This window comes from Mus caroli, chromosome 16 (genome assembly GCF_900094665.2).
Source record: "Mus caroli chromosome 16, CAROLI_EIJ_v1.1, whole genome shotgun sequence".
Classification (NCBI taxonomy): domain Eukaryota; kingdom Metazoa; phylum Chordata; class Mammalia; order Rodentia; family Muridae; genus Mus; species Mus caroli.
The window spans coordinates 82,712,132-82,733,207 of NC_034585.1; the positions used below are offsets into that span (position 1 = coordinate 82,712,132).

Below are 21,076 nucleotides of genomic sequence, written 5' to 3' on the forward strand. Positions count from 1 at the left end.
AAGAAGAAGAAGAAGAAGAAGAAGAAGAAGAAGAAGAAGAAGAAGAAGACACACATAGTATGTACTCACTGATAAGTGGATATTAGTCCAAAAGCTCAGAATACCCATGATACAACTCACAAACCACATGGAGCTTAAGAAGAAGGAAGACCAAAGTGTAGATCCTTCAATCCTACATAGAACAGGGAACAAAACAATCACAGGAAGTAGAGGGACAGAGGGACCTGGGAGGGAGAGAGGAAGGAGAGGGGCAGGATCAGGTATTGGAAGGGACAGGAGAGAAGTACATGAATAGAAATTTAATAGAAATATGTAGCAGTGGGGGGTGGAGAACCGGGGGGAGCCAGTAGAAAGTCTCAGATGCTAGGAAAGCAAGAGGCTCCCAGGACCCAACAGTGATGACTTTAGTCAAAATACCCAACAAAGGAGAGATACAACCTGTGGAGGGGAGATACCACCTGTGGAGGCTACCTCCAGTAGATAGGCATGGCCCCCAGTTGAGAGATGGGGAAAAAAATAAAAAATAAAAATCAAAGATTATCCATATTTTCCCTAATCTGCCTGGTTTGGTTGCAAATGAAGGCTATATTTTGTGAAATGTTTTTTCTGTTTCATCTTGATTGTGCATTCACAGAATTATCCACAGGTGGTGTGGCTACACTAATTTCCCCAGATACTGAACTCATATTGTATTATTTAGAATAAATCACACCTACTCCTGCTGTAAAATTATTGATTTCAATTTCTGAGTAGTAAGTGGAGATTCTATTTTGAAACAGCAACCAAAAAAAAAAAATGCCAGAATCACATTGTTCTTTGGTATGCAAACTTTATATTGTCTTTGTCTAAATACCTGATTAATAGCAACCTCATAATTTTATTTTTATATGAAGATATAACCTTGAGATTTCCTTTACCCAACCTTTCTTTGTGTTTAAACTATATTATCATTTTTATAAAAATTCCATTTTAATACTAGATATTCTAGAGTGATTATAATATAAGATTACAGTAGTTGTTGATGTATTACTACAGTTATTTTCACCTTTGTACAGGAAAACTGAATTTATTAGCTCATCTGATCCGTCTAGTTTGAAGGTGAAAATGTGGAGCCACTTGCTTCTCCTTTCCTGAGATGTCAGTTTTTAAACACTGGGAGGCTGTCATGATCATCCTTCTCTACAACTCCTCACCCACTAAGACATCAGCTAGACAGTGAAGTTTCAGTTCTGTTTAAGAGCAGCTTATATTCTTCCTTTTACTGTAAAAACAAAACAAAACAGAAAAGCACTGCAGGCCAGAAGGCAAAAGCAGACTCTCCCAGTAATATCTTCCTAATGAGTCCTTGGTTTGTGAAGGAGGGTCAGCCAAATGCCCTCTAGATAAAGTGTTCTTACTTGTGATGCAACTACCCAGACTTGGCTATGGAATACTGATGTGTTGTTCCAAATCCTGCACAACGTTAAGAACTCACAGTGTGTGGGATTTTAAGACAACCTATACCTTAATCTTTGGTCTGCTGGCAGTGTTCCAATGATGATGGGCAACCATAGCTTTATAGTTTATATTTATATTAAGATCTATACAATTCTGCCTTTCTTGAGTTGAATGCCTTCACTATTGACAGTGAATGCATATTTATGCTTATGTGGGTCTGTGTATATAAGAAAGCTTGCAATAATACTATATTCTATGAGTAATGAAACATAAAATTATTTGAATGTTGCTTTATACATCATTTTCAGAGACTTTATTATATGTTTATATAATGAGTTCTGTATGTAATTTTGATGGGTTCTAGAATTAGGAAGCTTTTATATAAATGCTGATTGCTGAGTATGATTTCTCTGAATTCCAATTGACAAAGTCCGTGGTAGAGGTCGAAAAGCCATATCATGGCCAAATGTGATGATGCTTTGGAGATACTGTGGCAGGAGTATTACTGTGTGTTTAGGACTAGCCTAGGCTACACAGTAAATTTGAGCTACATTGTGGGACTGTCTCTAAAAGCATGGGTCTGAATACACCACACAGTCTATATGGTGCCTGATGGGCAAGAGGTCTTTTGCTGGGTGATACCCCCAGGCTACCATCACGCATACCTGTGATGTGGCTTTATTTTGTCTTTGTTTCAAATTGATAACTAGAATTAATAGAAATTAAGTCTGCTAAAGTCATGTTATATCAATAATTTAAGGCTAGGATTTGAGATGAGCAGGCTGGTCAATACCCACCTAAACTCTACAGCCAGTGAGCCTCCCAGGAGGTCCGAAGTAACCAGGGATACAGGAGGCCTGCTTTTGCCAGAGACACAGTAGGCCCACACTAACCAGAGACAACACTGCCTGCCTCCAAGTAGACTAGCTCTAACTCAGAGCTCTACCTGTCTCCATAGAAACTGGTTCCACTCAAGAGACACCAGGCCAGCTAGCACTAGAGAAAACTAGATGGCCAGAGACAAGTATAAGATCATAAGCAACAGAATCCAATGCAATTTGGTACCATCAGAACCCAGTTCACCCACCCCAGGAAGACCAGGATACTCTAACTTGCATGAAAACCAAGATAATGATCAAATATCTCATTTCATGAAGATGATAGAGACCTTTAAGGAGGATATAAAGAACCCCTTAAAGAAATATAGGAAACACAGGCAAACAGGTAGAAGCCCTTAAAGAAGAAATCAATAAATCCCTTAAAGAAATACAGGGAAATATAAACAAGCAGATGAGGGAGCTGAACAAAATGGTCCAAGAACTAAAAATAGAAATAACAAAGAAAACACAAAGGGAGGCAACCCTGGAGCTGGACAACTTAGTAAAGAGATCAGGAGCTACATATGCAAGCGTCACCAACAGAATATAAGAGAGAGAAGAGAGAATGTCAGGCATAGAAGGTACTAGAAAATATTGACATATCAGTCAAAGAAAAATACAAAGTATAAAAAGCTCCTTACCTAAAATATCCAGGAAATTCGGGATACAATGAAAAATCAAACCTAAGAATAATCGGAGTAGAAGAACCCCAGCTCAAAGTGTCAGAAAACATCTACAACAAAATTATAGAAGACTTTCCTAACCTAAATAAAGAGTTGGCTACAAATATACAAGAAGCTTACAGAGCAACAAATAAATTGGCCCAGAAAAGAAAATCCTCTTGTCACATTATAACAAAAATGCTAAATGCATGTAACAAAGAAAGAATATTAAAAGCTATCAGGGAAAAAAACCAAGTAACATATAAATGCAAACCTAACAGAACTGTATCAGACTTCTCAACAGAGGCTCTAAGCCAGATGACAGATGTCATCTAGACCCTAAGAGAACACAAATGCCAGCCCAGGATACTATATCTAGCAAAATCCTCAAGCATCATAGATGGAGAAAGCAGATATTCCTTGACAAAATCAAACTTAAACAATATCTTTACACTAATCCAGCCTTACAGAGGATACTGGAACAAAATCTCCAACACAGAGGGCAACTATACCCAATAAATCACAAAAAAAAAAAAAAACCTAAACAGTTCACAACAAACCCAAAAGAAGAGAATCAGACAAACATAATAGCACCTCCATAAACAAAAATAACCAGAATTAACAATCATCTGTCTTTAATATCTCTCAACATCAATGGATTCAATTCCCCAATAAAAAGACACAGACTAACAGACTGGATGTGTAGACAAACCCCAGCATTTTTCTGCATGCAGAAAACCCACCTCAGTGACAAAGACAGAGACTACCTCAGATTAAAAAGGCTGGAAACAATTTCCAAGAAAATGGTCCGATCAAACAAGATGGAATAGCCATTCTAATATCCAAAAAAATTTGACATTCATCCAAAAGTTATCAAAAAAGATGAGGAAGAGCACTTATCAAAGGAAAATCCACCAAGATGTACTCTCAATTCTGAACATCTATGCCCCAAGTACAAGGGCACCCACATCTGTAAAAGAAACATTACTAGAACTCAAAAAACACATTGAACCTTACACAATAATAGTGGGAGACTTCAGTACCCCATTTTCACCAATGGTCACATAGAAATAGAAACTGAACAGAGACACTGTGAAATTAACAGAAGTTAGGAACCAAATGGGTTTATCAGATATCTACAGAACATTTCACCCCCAAACAAAAGAATATACGTTCTTCTCAGCACCTCATAAAACATTTCCAAAATTGACCATACATTTGGACATAAAACAACCTCAAACAGATACAAGAAGATTCGAATAATCCCATACATTCTATCAGATCACCAAGGACTAAGGCTAGACTTCAATAACAACAAAAAGAACAGAATGCACACACCCATGGAAAGTGAACAACTCTCTGCTCAGTGATAACTTGTTCATGGAAGAAATAAAGAATTCAAATACTATAGAATTCAATGAAAATGAAGACACATCATACCCAAACTACAGGACACAAGAAAAGAATTGTTAAGAGGAAAATTCATAGCACTAAGTGCCTTCATAAATAAATTGAAGATATCCCACACAAACAACTTAACAACACACCTGAAAGCCCTAGAACAAAAAGAAGCAAACACACCAAAGAGGAGTAAATGCAGGAAATAGTCAAACTCAGGGTTGAAATAAACTGGAAATAAAGAGAATACAAAGAATCAACAAAACCAAGAGCTGGTTCTTTGGGAATATCAACAAGATAGATAAACCCTAGGGTAAACTAACTAGAGGGCACAGAAACAGTATCCTAATTAACAAAATCAGAAATGAAAAAAAAAACAAACAAAAAACAAAAGAAAATCAGAGATGAAAAGGGATACATACGACAGAAATGGAAGAAATTAAAAAAAAAAATCATCAGATCCTACTACAAAAGCCTATACTCAACAAAACTGGAACATCTAGGAGAAATGAATGATTTTCTAGACAGATACCAAAGAACCAGACAGATACCAGGTACCAAAGTTAAATAAGGATCAGATAAATCATCTAAACAGTTCAATAACCTTTAAGGAAATAGAAGCAGTCATTGAAAGATTCGCAACCAACAAAAGCCCAGGACCAGATGGTTTTAGTGCAGAAAATTCTATCAGACCTTCAAAGAAGTCCTAATACCAATACTCTTCAAACTATTCCACAAAATAGAAATAGTAGGAACACTACCCAAATCATTCTATGAAGCCACAGTCACTCTGATACCTAAACTACAAAGACCAACAAAGAAAGAGAACTTTGGGCCAATCTAATTGATGAATATCAATGCAAATACACTCAATAAAATTCTTACAAACTGAATCCAAGAACACGTCAGAACCATTTTTCACCATTATCAAGTAAGCTTCATCCCAGGGATGCAGGGATGGTTCAATATATAAACATCCATCAATGTAATACACTATATAAACAAACTCAAGGGAAAAAAAACTCCATGATCATCTCAGTAATGCTGAAAAAGCATTCAACAAAATAGAGTACCCCTTCATATTTAAAGTCCTGGAGATATCAGAAATTCATGTCACATATCTAAACATAATAAAAGCAATATATAGCAAAACATTAGCCAACATCAAATTAAATGAAGAGAAACTAGAAGAAATTTCACTAGAATCTGTGACAAGGTTGTCCACTCTCTCCCCATCTATTTAGCATAGTACTCAAAGTTCTAGCCAGAGCAATTAGACAACAAAAGGAGATCAAGAGGATAAAAATTGGAAAGGAAGAATTCAAAGTATCACTATTTGCAATCGATATGATAGAATACATAATAGACCCCCCAAATTCCACCAGAGAAATACTACAGCTAATAAACAATTTCAGCAAAGTGGCAGGGTATAAAACTCAAAGAAATCGGTAGCCTTCCTTTATATAAATGCCAAATAGGCTGAGAAAGAAATTAGGGAAAGAACACCCTTCACAATAGCCACAAATAATATAAAATATCTTGGTATAACTTTTACCAAGCAAGTGAAAGATCTGTATGACAAGAACTTAAAATCCCTGGAAAAAAAGAAATCAAAGAAGACCAGAGACAATGGAAAGATATCTCATGCTCATGGACTGGTAGAATTAACATAGTGAAAATGGCCATCTTACCAAAAGCAATCTACAAATTCAATGCAATCCTCATCAAAACGCCAACACAACTCTTCACAGACATGAAAAGAGTCATTCTCAATTCTGTATGAAGAAACAAACAAACAAACAAACAAACAAAAAACAGGGTAGCCAAAACAATTCTCAACAATAAAAGAACTTCTGAGGAAATCACAATCCCTGTCCTCAAACTGTATTTCAAAGCAACAGTGATTAAAACCAAACCAAACCAAACCAAACCAAACCAAACCAAACCAAACCAAACCAAACCAAACCAAACCAAACCAAAACCAAAACAAAACAAAACAAAACAAAACAAAACAAAACAAAACAAAAACACTGCATGGTAGTGGTACAGAAATAGACAGGTTGATCAATGGAAAAGAACTGAAAACCCAGAAGTAAATTCACACAGCTATGGACACTTGAACTTTGGCAAAATAGTCAAAAAACCATTTTTGACTAGTCTGATCTCTGTGGGAGAAGATAAGCCTTATCTTTAACACTTGAGACCTCAGGGAAGAGGGAGGTCTGGTGGGGGAAGCACCCTCTTGGAGACAAGGGGAAGAGGAATGGGATAAGGAACTGTGTGAGGGGGGGCTGAGGGGAACAATATAAATGGAATGCAAATAAATAAAATAACGTAAATTAAAAATACTATGATTCCACTATTTTTAAATATTTTTTGCCATAAAAATAAGATTTATTTTTCTCTGTGTGAGAAAATTACATGGAAGACATTTCATATATATTACTATTTTCATAATTTTGTCAACTTTATTTTCTTTGAAATTTGGCCTCTTACATCAGACCTCTAAATTTACCTATTTTACTCAATTTTCCATCATTCACTTTTTTTTTTTTTACTTTCTGAGAAATTCTCAGTTTTCTCTTTTAGCCTCTCTATTGTTTTATTTCAAGCACCATAATTCAATAACCAGGAGGTTTATCTTATTCTCTTACATTTTAATAAAAGCCTGTTATTAGCTCATGGATACTTTGTCTAATCTTATCTGTCTGGAGATATTATTTACCTGCTTTATATGTTGTTTTTATATTATGCTTTTTTCTTGTTTGTTTCCTCTCTTTATCTTTGGTATAGAATTTCCATAGCATCTTTTGATCAGTGCTGTTAGCTCTGAGCAGATGGAATCATGGAACCGTCTGTGGCTTTGTGAACCTAGATTGGGCTAGAACTCTTTGGAGATTTTCCTTACACAGAGCACCTTACAGATTGTTAAAAGAAAATATTGCTCTGTTGCATTGAGGATGCTACTGGAGTCCATTAGGCAAAGGCCAGGGATTCAATTTCCTATGATATAAATGAAGTTCCTCACAGCAAGGAGTTGTATAGAGTTAAATGTCTCTGGTGCCACTTTGATCATTTCTAATGTACAGTAGTCAGGAAGCAAAGTCTATCTTTAGTTATCTTCCATATTCATATCTGTGGAATTTTTACTTTTATGTCAATGAATTTGAGCAAAGGATAATTCCCCAGCTCCCTGTGTGCTTTAGATGAGCAAAATGATGCTTTAAACATTTATGTTTTAAAACAACACCCAAAAAGCATATTCATTTTCAAACTAAAAATATATAAACTGTAACCAGTTATAGATATTACTCAGTATTCGTTGTGTATTTTGTATCCTTTTCTTCCAAATAAGAACAAATTTTATGAATCTATATGTATTTGGTATCCTAGGTTGCCTAGGAGTACTCAAAACCTTATGAAATACGATTTGTTACTGAAAAGAAAATATGAACACTTTTCATCTAGGTTCTGATAGGAATGTGTAATCTCCATGCCAGACCCATCATCAACAACAGGTGGCTGCATGGAGGATAAGACATCTTCAGTGTTGGAGGAAGTATATCATTGGGTGTGACATCTTCAATGTTGGAGGAAGTATGTCATTGGGTGTGACATCTTCAGTGCTGGAGGAAGTATGTCATTGGGTGTGTCTGAGGTTTTAGAAAACTCATGGGATTCTCAGAGTGCTCTCTGTCTCATGTTGTGGATCAAGATGTGAACTCTTAGCTGCTGCTCCAGCCTCCTGTTGCCCAGCTCTTGTTTAGCCATAATAGATTCTAATCCTCTGGCACTGTAAGCCCAACTAAATTCTTTCTTTCATGAGTTGCCTTTTTCATAGTGCTTTATCACAGCAATATAAAAAATAACCAGTACAGTATCCATAATGGGAGAAGAAATATATGACTTGATACTGAAGGATTATGATGTAGTTTTAAAACAAATTGTGCCAGCAATTATCAAAATCAAATGTACACATACGCATGACCTACTGAGCTCACTGTGTACAGATTTGTAATATGAGAATCTCTCCATTTTCAAACTATAAATCTAAGTTTCATCTTTGTCTGTGACACAAGAAATAGCGTTACTGTTTGATGGTAAACAGTTGGCTAGACAAAGTCTAAGAATCATAGTACTTGAATGCAGTGGTACACAGTGTGTTACTTAGATTAATGAAGTAGATTGATATGCGCTAATAAGGTTGCATACATCACATTTATCATAAGTTCTAGGACAACATATTTTTTCATTTTAATTGATTTTAGTTGAATGGACAAACAGGGAACAATTTCCTGCTGTTACCTCTGAAACTTAAGAATAGAAATTAGAGGGAGATAAATGTCCTATCTTCTACTTTCACCTGTTAGCTCCTGTTTTTCATGTTCACACCAAAGATTAATTCTTATGATTAACAACAGAAGTCATAATTTTGAAAGAGCCATGGAGGTGGTGTGCATTTCTGGCAGTGGAAGTAAAATATTGAGTAAGGCACAGAACACACAGAAAGGGATGAAGGCATCAGAGATGGTGGTGTGTCGTTAAAAGCAATGAATGTAAGCTCTGGGGCATTTTGAAACTAAAACAAGCTCAGTACTCAAAATCAGTTCTGACATTCCTTATCACAAACGTCAAGGCATGTATAAAGGAGAGGAAAAAGTATTTGTATATCTACATGTCCTTTCAAGTCCTGAATCAGTCTGGCTTCCCAGATGTCTCATTCTTTCCATTCATGAGCCTCAAGCAGTAGCTGGGGCTCAGTAGACAGTCAGTACATTTGCATTTATTATTTTATGATGTCATCAGTTACGGACAAGGAATCTGAGAGTAACAAATGTCACTTTAGCTTTAACCTTTAACCTTTCTTGTCTCTGGACATAAGAGATGACTTTTCAACCTCTTGGAACTTTATGTGTGTACCTAAAGTACTTAAAAAGCGGTCGAAAGCAACCCCAGTCAATCACAAGGATGTCAAGTAAATCTGAAGAGTCAATGATGGAGGAGAAATCATTCTACTTCTGAGAAAGGGAGAGTGGTGTGTATAAACCCATCTGAGGCTCACCCAGGCAACACTGTCTCCAGCTCCTCACAGATTTCTGCCCAGTGAGAAGTTAAAAAGAGCGGTAGTTGAGTAGCTTGCTTGGGTTCCTTCTAATAAAAATTAACTTGAAAATACAGTGGATTAAGTAATGTATTTTATGAAAGGTATCCAGGTTTGTATTAGTCATCATGGCTATGTGCAGTGAGATCACACAGATACCATCTTGAAAGGAAAAAAAAAAAAAAAAGAAAAGAAAAGATGAGGTGTACTTGGTGGCAAAATCTGGAAGCTCTAAATGGTGTTGCAATATTTTATCCCAATTTTCTTGTTTCCCGGGGTTTTTTCTGTCTGCCAATCTGTTTGAAGTTTACCTATTTTATATTTACTTAATATTTGTATTTTTTTATGGTGCATATATTTCTATTCTGGTATTTGCAGAGGTAATCCTGGGAAACCATTACGTTTTACAGGTGGGACCTATATGTGTACCAGGCCTAGCCTAACGAGGAATTCCATCTAATATACCTGATCCCTTCTCCCTCCTGTATTCATTGATCTTTTGAGAAGTGTGTACTTAGCACTGACAGTCGGTGTGGAAGAGCTTGGATGCTCTGTAATGATACAGTGGGAAGGCATAGCTAGTGGTGGTGACAGTTGGGAGAACTTGGAATAGATGGGCAAGTCCTTAGTGATGGATATTTTTTATTCCATAGAAAGAGATTCTCTGAGAAGGATCTGCATCTGACAATGATTTGGAAAGCCATCCAAATCTCTTCACATGGACTCAGGAGAATAAGCTGCTGCCCATGTAACACATCAAATCTAATTAATTACACAGGACCCCATGAATACACAGGCACCTGTTTTTGGTCATAAAATGACCTATACTTAACAGAGAAAAATGTAGTGAGATCTTTAATAGGCATAAAACTGCTTCACAGCTAGTAAATCACTCAGTGTCTTGAGCTGCCTTACAGTGTGTCCTTCACACACACACACACACACACACACACACACACACACACACACACACACATGCCACATGCGTGCAATACCTGCAGACACCAGCAGGTGAGTCAGGTCTGATCCCCTGGAACTGGACTTACAGAGCTTGGGAGCCATCACATGGGTGGTGGGAACTGAATTCGGGTCGTCTAAAGGAGCAGTAAGTATTCTTCACAGCTTCTCCATCTTCTCCATCCCCCAAACATTATATTTTTTTCATGTTACTTTTGTGTTCTTATTGCATTTTATGTTACAATTCTAAATGGTATAAACGAAACTCTTGAAAATTCTATAAAATTCAAGTTGCCATATTTTGCAATTTATTTTTGTAATATAGAACACCAAAATCCACAGGAATTTTCATCAGCCCCTACATACCTAAAAGTTATTCATTGTTTATATGAAACCAAAATGTTTCTGAGCACACTGTGTCTTACCTTATGATTCTATACAAAGGAACAATCACGGGCTACTAAATGTGTTCAATTTCTTCATAATCTTAGGACTCACGGAGGTAATGTTTGATATGTATGCATCATTTCTTTGCTGGAAATACATATTATAATTTTTCTCTTGGATGTATCATCATATTTTATACACAAATTCCAAAAGAAATACCAAGAAATTTAATTAGACTCAAGGGCAAGAAAAAGGTTTTCAATCTGTAATATTAATTGTAAAATTATACTACTGTCATGTTTTTCTTTCCAGTACAGTAATTACTTTTAGAATCATAGTCAACTTAGAAAGTGAGTGATAGCACTCTTCTTTTACACTAAATAGAATATATATTAATGTAACAATTTTATGCTAAAATACAATTTCATTATTTACATTTTTAAAACAGTAAATTGCTGTGCCATCAACCAGATATGTTGCTTCTTCTTAGAATTTTTTCTATTTTTAGAAAGTTTCATCCATTTCTACAATGAATTTAAGTAATTTTCATGCCTACTCCTCCTCCCTCCCCCTCTGCAATCCTTTTCAACAGGCCCCTTTCCTATTTCCACGTCTTCTATTAGTGTGTGACCTACAGAATTCAATTAAAATGCTTGCATTAGCATGGGTGGAAGGTTACTGGCTGGAGCAAGGGCAACTTATCAATATCTTCATGACTGAATAAGAGAGAGGGAGGGAGGGAAGGAGGGAGGGAGGAAGGAAGGAAGGAAGGAAGGAAGGAAGAAAGAAAGAAAGAAAGAAAGAAAGAAAGAAAGAAAGAAAGAAAAGAGAAATGAAAAGAAAAGGAAAAAAAAAAGAAAGAAAAGGAGAGAAGATTGCTCCTCTCCCAACAACTCTTAACTGCCCAGATTTCCTCCCAGACAGTCCCATATGAGCTACTTCTCCATCTATGGCAATTTTTCAATTTGCCCAGTGGTACAGGTAGTGTGCATATAAGCACCGCTGCAATGGGTTCATGAGAGCAGCAGCCCTGCCATGTTCTTATGACATCTTTTGGCTGTGTATCTCCCCATCCTCTGACTCATAGTTTTGCTACTTCCTCCTCTGTGGTATTTCCTGAGCCTTTTAGGGAGTGATACAGATGTCCCATTTAGGACCAAGCACTCTAACATCACCAGTTCTCAGCACTTTTGGCAGTTACAGGCTTATGCTTGCTGCAGGAAGATGTTCCTCCTGATGATGGGTGGACCCTGTACTAACCTCCAGTGGCAAACTAGAACTGGGAGCACAACCTTGAACACTCCCTGCATCACTCTACTTAGCACAGTCTTTTGCCAGTGCAGAATCTCTTCATAATTCACTTGACCTTTTCCTCAGCCCAGTCTTGTTTTCTCTCAATCTCTTCAACATAGCCAAAATTATACTTGTAATATAATTCAGTTTATCTACTCTCTAAATTATGCATTGGCCTAACTTTCAATGACATCACCTTTAAATGCCTGTGAGGCATGCAATGTTTTTTGGTATCCGGGCCATCTGGTATCCCAGCACACCTCCTACTCCTCATCGGACAGGTTTCTGTCTTCAGAACTAGCACACAGTTCTTTAAGTATACTTTGTCACGTCACAGATGCAGGTACTTGGCAAATTCTCTTCCCTGTGCCCACAGAGTTCTGCCCTGAGTCCCTGGTAAAGGTTCAGCAGTATGGTTAACATCCTATTGTCTCTCATTTGTTTTCCCTGGACGGAAATGACCACATTGTGAACCCGATTTATGCTTTTTTTCTTCTGTAACCACAGATCCCCAGACGAAAGCTCCCTGAGGGCAGAAGGTGAGTTGTAATTACTTGGTTTCTTTAGCTAATAAGATCCTAGTTGCAGTAGGTGAACAACTTGCAGTACCAGCATCAGAGACAACAATTTATAAGCATGAAAAATAGGGAGACACCCCGCTGAGCTCCATTCATCTGTTGTTGTTGTTTGAAATGCCCCGCCCCGCCCCGCCCCGCCCCGCCCCCCCCCCGCCCCGCCCCGCCCCGCCCCGCCCCATAGTTACCAGCAGTTGAGCACTGGGTTCCCAGTTGGCGGTGGTGTATGATGTGTTTAGAATGTATAACCTTGTGACAAGATGTATGTCATGGGGTGGGGGGGGGGAAGGGGGTGGACTTTGAATGATTAGATACTCAAGCTACTCCCAGATTACTCTCTTTGCTTTGTTCTTGCAGTTCAAGATATGAGCCTTCAGCTTTCTTCTGCTATCATGCCTTTTGCTTAATTATCATGGACACACATCCTCTGGAACTGGAAGCCCTTATAAACTCTCTCTTCTATATGTTGATGTGGTCATGGTATCACAGCAACTGGAAACATCTTTATTATCTTCCTTCATCTTTATAGAAATCTCAGTGAGCCAGGTAATATCTTCACTCAAGTTTCAGATGATGGAACTGAACTCAAATTTGCACTGTGTGAATGAATCATGGATGGAAAAGATACTGGCCTCGGTCATGAGGAGGCTTTTAGGGAAGTTTAGAAATAGATGTGCAGGTTCCAATATAGGATGTTGGCCTGAAAAAAGAATGTTATACTCTGCTGGGAAGCATAAAAACCCTGACTTAAAAGCTTGAATTATAAAGCTCTTCATATGTACACAGATCTGCATGTAGGGACAAATGAGAGCAAGCAGCCATGATCAGAAGCCAGTTTTTGAGGCAAATTTAAATTGCATAGGCTTGTTTTATGAAGTATGAAGTTTTGACACATGAATTATACTGTATGGCTATACTATGTGAATTAGCATATTCATAATTCCATTTATTAGCATATGACATCGCTTTGGCCATGGGTCCTACTCACAATGCCTTCAGAATAAACTGCTGAATTAACCTTGTAGTGGTTTGGCCTGATGTTGCTTGTATTCTAATGCTAATATTAGACTTGTGGCTAAGAGACCAGAGAGTCTGCACGTAGATGCTAGCTAAGTGGCCCTGCCCCTGTTATTTCTGATTTGTAAATAAAAGATGCCAACTGACAATAGCTGGGCAGAAGAGACATAGGTGGGGTTTAGGTTTCCAAGGTTTGGGGGAGAGAGGAACCCTGAAGAGGGAAAGAAGAAGGTGAAGAGAAGAAAAGAAAAGCCACCATGGGTTAGTAGTAAAACAAACAAACAAACAAACAAACAAACAAACAAAACATGGCCCCAAGAACTGGCCAATTAGAGTTAAGAGCAACCCAGATGAAACATAGTAAGTCATACTTGAGGTTTATTGATAGGAAAGTAGACTCTAATGGCACAGAGGATGAGTATCTGCTCAGCTCTTGTGCTGGTTAAGGCTTATTGTAAATATAAAGGTTGTGTATGTTGTTATTCGGGAACTAAATGAGCAAATGCAGGCTAGAACCCCACGGGTGAGGATTAAATAATCTACAACAAACCTCCTATGTTTATAAGCAGTCATGAAAAGCCCCCAGAGAAGAGACAGATTTAAAGAGTATGAAGGGCCTGGGCATGGTGGTCCAGACTCATAGTTTATTACCCTAGCATTTAGGAGACTGAGGCAGGAAGCGCACAGGTTCAAGGTCAACCTGGATTACATAGCAACTTGTGTCTCAAAATAAAGTACTCGGAAGCCAGCAACAAGATTAAAACAAAGGAGAAGTGAGGGACATTCCAAGGATATGGAATGAAGTTCAAACAAAGTTTATTTAAGGCAATTTAACAACTTCTGAATGATATAGAGCTATTAAGGAGAGAATTAAAATGTTAAATCCTTATCAAAAAGAATTATAAAATGTCTGAACTGTAAACATGGCCTTGGGGATCTCATGGATAATGTTTACTTAACAGAACTACTTAGAGATGCAGTTGAGAGGTGGTGTTAAAGGTATTCTGTTTACATAGTGAGCTAAATGGGCCCATTTACGTGAACAACACAGAGCTTTGCCTATCATTTAAGTGATTTTAACATGCTTAAGTCTCCTGTGATTGCGTAAGAAAGGAATAGAATGTCTCCAGGTTTTAGAGCTTAAGGTATAAATTTCTAAACATCACAAATTTCAAGTGCTCACTCTGATGGTTAGCAGGCATGCCGATTTGCATGCGTACCACATCTTTTCAGAGCCTTAGCTGGTTCCTGGACCTTGAACCAACCATGTAAAGTTGTAAGGATGAAGTTATATAGAATGTGTAGAGTAGTGTTGGTTTCTGACTTTGTGAAAATCCCCAAGTGTTAGCAACACAGTAGTTCTCATTGTATGAACATGATCACTGACCAGAAGAACTTCTAAGAATATGTGTCAGAAAACATTGGTCTTATTAATTACTGTCTGTGTGAAATGTGGGTGTCCTATTTTGAAAAGCCTTCACTATTACAACAGAGTTTGAACTTCATCTTATTCAAAAGCAGAGATCCTGATTGATCATGGGAACCATGGGTGGAAACCTGTGTTTGAGGCAGCATAGTGTCCAATGAGTCGGGAAGCACAGAGAGGCTAAGGCATTCAGAGTGAGAGTGGGAGAATAAGGTGTGAGGTCTAACATGAGAGAGAGAGAGAGAGAGACAGAGACAGAGACAGAGACAGAGACAGACAGAGACAGATTCAGTAGAGCTGCCAAGTACAGAATGTGCCAATGGATCACCCATGATTCATGTCCCTTGCATGCATCATAAACCATAGCAGATGCATTAATTCACAATGGACATTTAAAAAGACTGCCAAATCAGCGTTTCAGATTGACTTTGCTGTTACTAAGAATAGATGCAATATTGATTTTGCTCTTTTCCTGTCAGAGTTCACATGTCATGCAGTTCAGGTCTTTAAGAAAAAAGTCTGTTTTAAGCAGCCTTTATTTTTACCAACATCCTCTTCCCACTTTCAAAAGTGACTCACCTCCATGACCACATTTGGTTTTCCCTCAGCATCACTTGATCTGATCTCCTTTTGCAGCTGCCTGCCCTGGGCAGCTTAGGACCAGATTACATCCAGGTCAGTGCTTTTGAAGGGGCCTCATGAGAACTCTCTCATTCTCCATGCCTTCATTTCCATCCAGTTTCTAAGGAGAAGCCACGATTCTCCTAAATCCATCTGCGATATGGTGGGATCAATAAGCAACAGTCTACACTTGTCAAAGGGGTTGAATCCCATGACAAGACACTCTGCTCATTTTTCCTACAAAGTGGGCATGGTTTGAAATTCTCCTTCGTACTGTTTGCACAGTGCAGTTATATTAACACTCCTGCTGATAGGACCTGGATGCCTTTGTTCTTAGTGCATCTTCTCAGGGTCAGCACCCCAGTGTTTCCCTTTAAACCGTCTTTTGGAAATGGGTATTTCATCAGCTTCTTCCCAAGACCCTACCTTATTTTCTCTCTTTTTGCCTACCTGTCCATTCTCCATCCTCCATCCTCTCTCTCTCTCCTCTCTCTCCCTCTTTTCCTCTCTCTCCCCCTCTCACTCAGTCTCCTTGTTCCCCCTCCCCTTCTCCCCTGGGTCTGGGCAATACACAGTTCTTGATTTTGCTACAGAAGTACTCTACATCTGAGCTTCATCCCCAGACCTATTTTATTTTTATTTGGAAAAGGGGTCTCAATAGGCTGCCAAGGCTGGCATTGAAACTAAAATCTTCCCTACTCAGTCTCAGGAGTAACTAGAAGTGTGTCTTCACGTGTGGGTTTGTAGGAAGCCAACTCTAAGATGGCGCTGGTTTCCGGTGTGCTGACTGTGCAGGCATAAGCCGGAGTCTGGCACCAACCCCTCCTGAGCGGGTACATGCTAATTAGGTGACGGTGGTTCAACCTATCCCAGGAGGACACGAAGCCTTTCCCTGGGCTGGAGTGCATGTAAGCAGACCTCCCTGGATGTCCGGGATCCCTGTAGCAGCATTGAGGCATTCCTGCAATAAAGGCTGTTGAGAAGAATTCGACCATGTTGTCTCTTCCTTGCTGGCAAAGGTGGGCGCAGCATGGTTTTTTTTGTTTGTTTGTTTGTTTGTTTTTTGTTTTTTGTTTTTTGAAATCAATTGTCTAAAGCACATGGTAACTCAGATCCAATTACAAGTTCTTCACAGATTTAGGTTGTCTTCTAGGGAAGAAATTATCAGGTACATTGGGTAAAAATTGTAGAAAATTCAGCCTCTGGAGTGCATGGCTCCTGGGAAGTGTGACTTGGCCAACTGCAAAGCTCATAGTCTGGTTTCTGAATCAGGTTGTTGCAAATAGGCCTGTTCAAGTGTCGAAGCAAAGCTTGTAATGCCCTCCATCATGGGGATAGTTTGCAGTTTCAGTTGGAGAGACTAGGATATCTGCTTGGTCTCTCACTCCCTTGGAGAATACAGGGCCATGGAGGCCAGACACTCTAATCTAAGCTGCCATGATTCTAGGAAATCGAAGTGACTTATCCGTGACAGTTAGGTAATTCTAAGTGTCATCCTTCCTTCCTTCCTTCCTTCCTTCCTTCCTTCCTTCCTTCCTTCCTTCCTTCTTTCTTTCTTTTTTAAATACAGTTACAAAGGAACATATATTTCTTAGCTGCTCTTAACAACTAAATTGATGGACTTAGGGAGACATTTGGACTTCGTTTTTTTTAAACACAAACATTTCTTCAGTAATAACTACCTCGCAGTCTGATTGTGTCTTCTTCAAACTTAGAACACTGAGAGTATTTTTACGTGTTTGTGTATGAGAAAGAGACCTAGCGTTCACTGAGCAAATCACCAAAAGGTAATAATCTCACTCTCCTTTCTTTTTGTGTTCACAGAGAATATATTATTTTCCAAGAATTATAGCAATACATTCATGTCTCATTGTCCCATATTCTGAAAGCTGCAATTATCTTGATTCTACAGATGCTTTGACTGTATCTGAATCTACCCCCTACCAGTGCACAGTTTTCATCAATTTATTCTCCTTTCCTTTCTCTAAAAAAATAAAATAAAATAAAATAAATGCAGTGTGTGTGTGTGTGTATACATTGTCTGCTGCATTTTCTAAATTCTTTCCACATTTGTATTCATATCTTTCTATTTCCCCGAGAGTGTGATCTTCTGGGATTGCACTGACACCACCCCAGGGCTATTGGACCATGCTACAGTTTCTGCCAGCATCTTCTCCAGAGTTCATTTAGAGTCAGTGTTAGACACTCATGGAAGTAGGTTTTACTTTTTAAACGAATCTGCAGCATTCAGAAACATTGCCACGTGTATGAAACACAAGGCTGAACAACAGTGCTTCCTGCAGCAACCCCTGAACCCAGAATCCTCTCTATCTGTTACACTACCCAATATAAATCAAGCCTTCCAAAAAGTGGTGTTAACACAAAATTGTACATTAAAGTTTGTATATGTAGAATCAAAATTTGCTAAATACTACAAAAGTTTACTTTTAGAAATCTCTATCTTCACATGTCTTGACAAAAATCAATATTTATTTATGCATTTGAAGTAAAAGCTGGGTTTCCTCAGCCCTCTGAATCCTGCAGTAGTGAAATATTTTATATCTCCTTTATATTTTATAACTTTAGAATTTCACTGAAGGTACCCAAGGGATAATGCAGAAACAGCTTTCTTTGTAAAGGGATTTTAATTCTTAAATAATCATTTCTACAAATCTATCGTAGAGGAGTTTTTGGAGGATTAATGAGAAAATGTTTCAAAGTATTTTCTTATTAATTCTCAAAATCTTGGAGAATGGGCATTAGGTAAAACAAGGATTATATTGCTATTGTTACAAGAAAGCTAGCATATTGAGTAAATCTTACCAAGTTTCATCAGATAAAAATATAAAAACCATGAAGTGTTCCATTAAGATTCACTAAGCACTGCCCACCATGTTGGCTTTGGCAAAAATACTAGATTTTACAAGCTGAAATCTTAGCTCATTAGATGCTTCTAGAAGAGGATTTCTCTTGGAGTCATTGGGTCCTAAGAGCACAGGGTTCATATTCAAGGGAACCTAGAGAGTTCTCGTCTTTTCTACCATGTGAGAACAAAGAAAGAAATGGGTTCTGTAAACTAGGAAGTACATTGAGCTTTGAGGGTGTGGGGGGGGCGGCTGTGTGGGAGTGGGGGAGAGGTCAGGGTCTTATGTATAGCTTGGTCTTAAGTTTATGACCCTTCTGTATCAAGAATACTGGTATAGCAGGAATGTCCTAATCCAATTTGTTTAGATTGGATCTTAAAATTCACCTAAAGGTCTTATGTAAATATCTGGCCCTCAGGACAGGCACCAAAGATAGATAGGGACCTGTGAGAATTGTAGCCTATAGAGAGATCTATGAAGAGGATTGTAGGACCCTGTTCTGTTCTTCTCTCCTTTGACTACCTGGTTTGTGGTAAGATGTTTTCCTCATTAGTTCACTCCTACTGCCTTGCCACAGACTCAAAGCAACCAGTGGACCAATTATAAACTGAGCTCTTAAAACTGGGAACCTAAACAAATCTGTCCTTTTAAGCAATCTGTTTGTCTGATAGTGTTTACAATGAGAGAAAGCTCTAACACAGGACTTCTACCTGATAGTAAATCTTCCACCTCTTTTCTGAAAATTATTTACTCACATTCCAATGTTGTCCCCCTCTCATTCCCTCCTCCCAGAGTTCTTCACACACTCTCCTCCCTTTTGCCTCTGAGAGGGTGTTCCCCTACCCACTTACTCCCACCTCACTTCATTCCCTCACTTGGGCATCCCCCTTCCCTGGGGCATCAGGTCTATATAAGATTAGGAACATATTCTCCCACTGAGGCCAGACAAGGCAGTCCTCTACTATTTATGTGCGGGGGGGGGGGGCATGGACCAGCCCATGTATACTCTTTGGTTGGTGACTTCATCTATGGGAGGTTAAAGACTTCTGGTTAGTTGATACTGTTGTTCTTTGTACAGGATTGGCATCCCTTTCAGTTCTTTCAGTCCTTCCCCTAACTCTTCCATAAGGGTTCCTGACCTCAGTGCAATGGGTGGCTGTGTTTCTGCATCTGTCTCAGTCAGATGCTGGTAGAGCCTCTCAGAGGACAGCCACAGTAGGTTCCTGTCTCAAACCACAACATAGCATCAGCAATAGTGTCAAGGTTTGGTGCTTGCCCATGGGATAGGTCCCAAGTTGGGCTGGTCACTGAATGGCCTTTCCAAGTTTTAGATATGTGAGCAATACATTTTGATACTTAACATTATGTTTTTCCTGTTGCTTCATTAGAACAGCTCTAAGTAAGACAAGAACTACATGGTTGAAAAGGGAGGAGAAAAGAGTTAAATGCGAACTGGATGTAGTCACATAAAACAATCAAGAGGAATCTATGAGGAAGCTAGCAAAATCCAGCAGGGACTTATTGGAGTTATCAAAGGAAGAGTGTAAGAATAAAGAAAGCTAGACACAGGACAATGGAAACTCCAAGGGATCTATGAGGCTAACCCTAGGTAAGAATCCTAGCAATGGGGATTATGGGAGCCTTGAACCAGCCATCTTCTGTAACCAGGGAAGATTTCCAATGGGACAACAACTCAGCCACACAAACCTCAAAACACATTATGTCCTGCCTATAAGATGTACAAGGATAAACATAGAGCAAAAATGGGAAAGGTCAAACAATGACTGGCCCAGCTTGAGTCCCATACTATGAGAGAGAGCCCACCTCTGACATAATTAATGATATTCCACTATACTTACAAATGGGTGCCATGACAAATATGACAAATAACTGTTATCTGAGAGGCTTCACCCAGAAACTCATGGAAATAGATGTAGCAACCCATAGCCAAACATTAGGTGGAGCTTGGGGAAATTTGTGGCAGTTGGGGGGGTGATTGAAGAAGCCAGAGGAGTCAAGGATACCATAAGATAACCTACTGCATCAACTAATGTGGGCCCATAGGGGACCAGAGAGACTGAACTGCCAGAGAGCATGCATGGCATAGTCCTAGGCCCTCTGCACATACATAATAGTTGTGCATCTCTATCTTCATGAGGAACTCCTAACAGCAGGAGCAGGGGCTGCCTCTGAGTCTGTTGTCTGCCTTTGGATCCCTTTTCCCTAACTAGGCTGCCTTGTCTAGCCACAATAGGAAAAGATGCATCTAGTCTGACTGCAACTTGTTATGCCAAGGTGAAGTGATATCCATGGGAGGTCTCCTTTTATTCTGAGGAGGTAGGAGGGGGATAAGAGGAGAGGAGATGAGAGAGAGAGAGAGAGAGAGAGAGAGAGAGAGAGAGAGAGAGAGGAGAGGAAGGAGAATAATCTGTGATATGCAGGTAAAGTTGGTAAATTAAT

General features: G+C 38.8%; 1 protein-coding gene across 1 annotated transcript in view; it reads right to left on the minus strand.

The window, feature by feature from the left end:
* The window catches only part of Grik1 (glutamate ionotropic receptor kainate type subunit 1), a 386,955-nt gene that overhangs the window by 308,511 nt on the left and 57,368 nt on the right, over nt 1-21,076 (minus strand). The gene's annotated exons all lie outside the window — the stretch shown is intronic.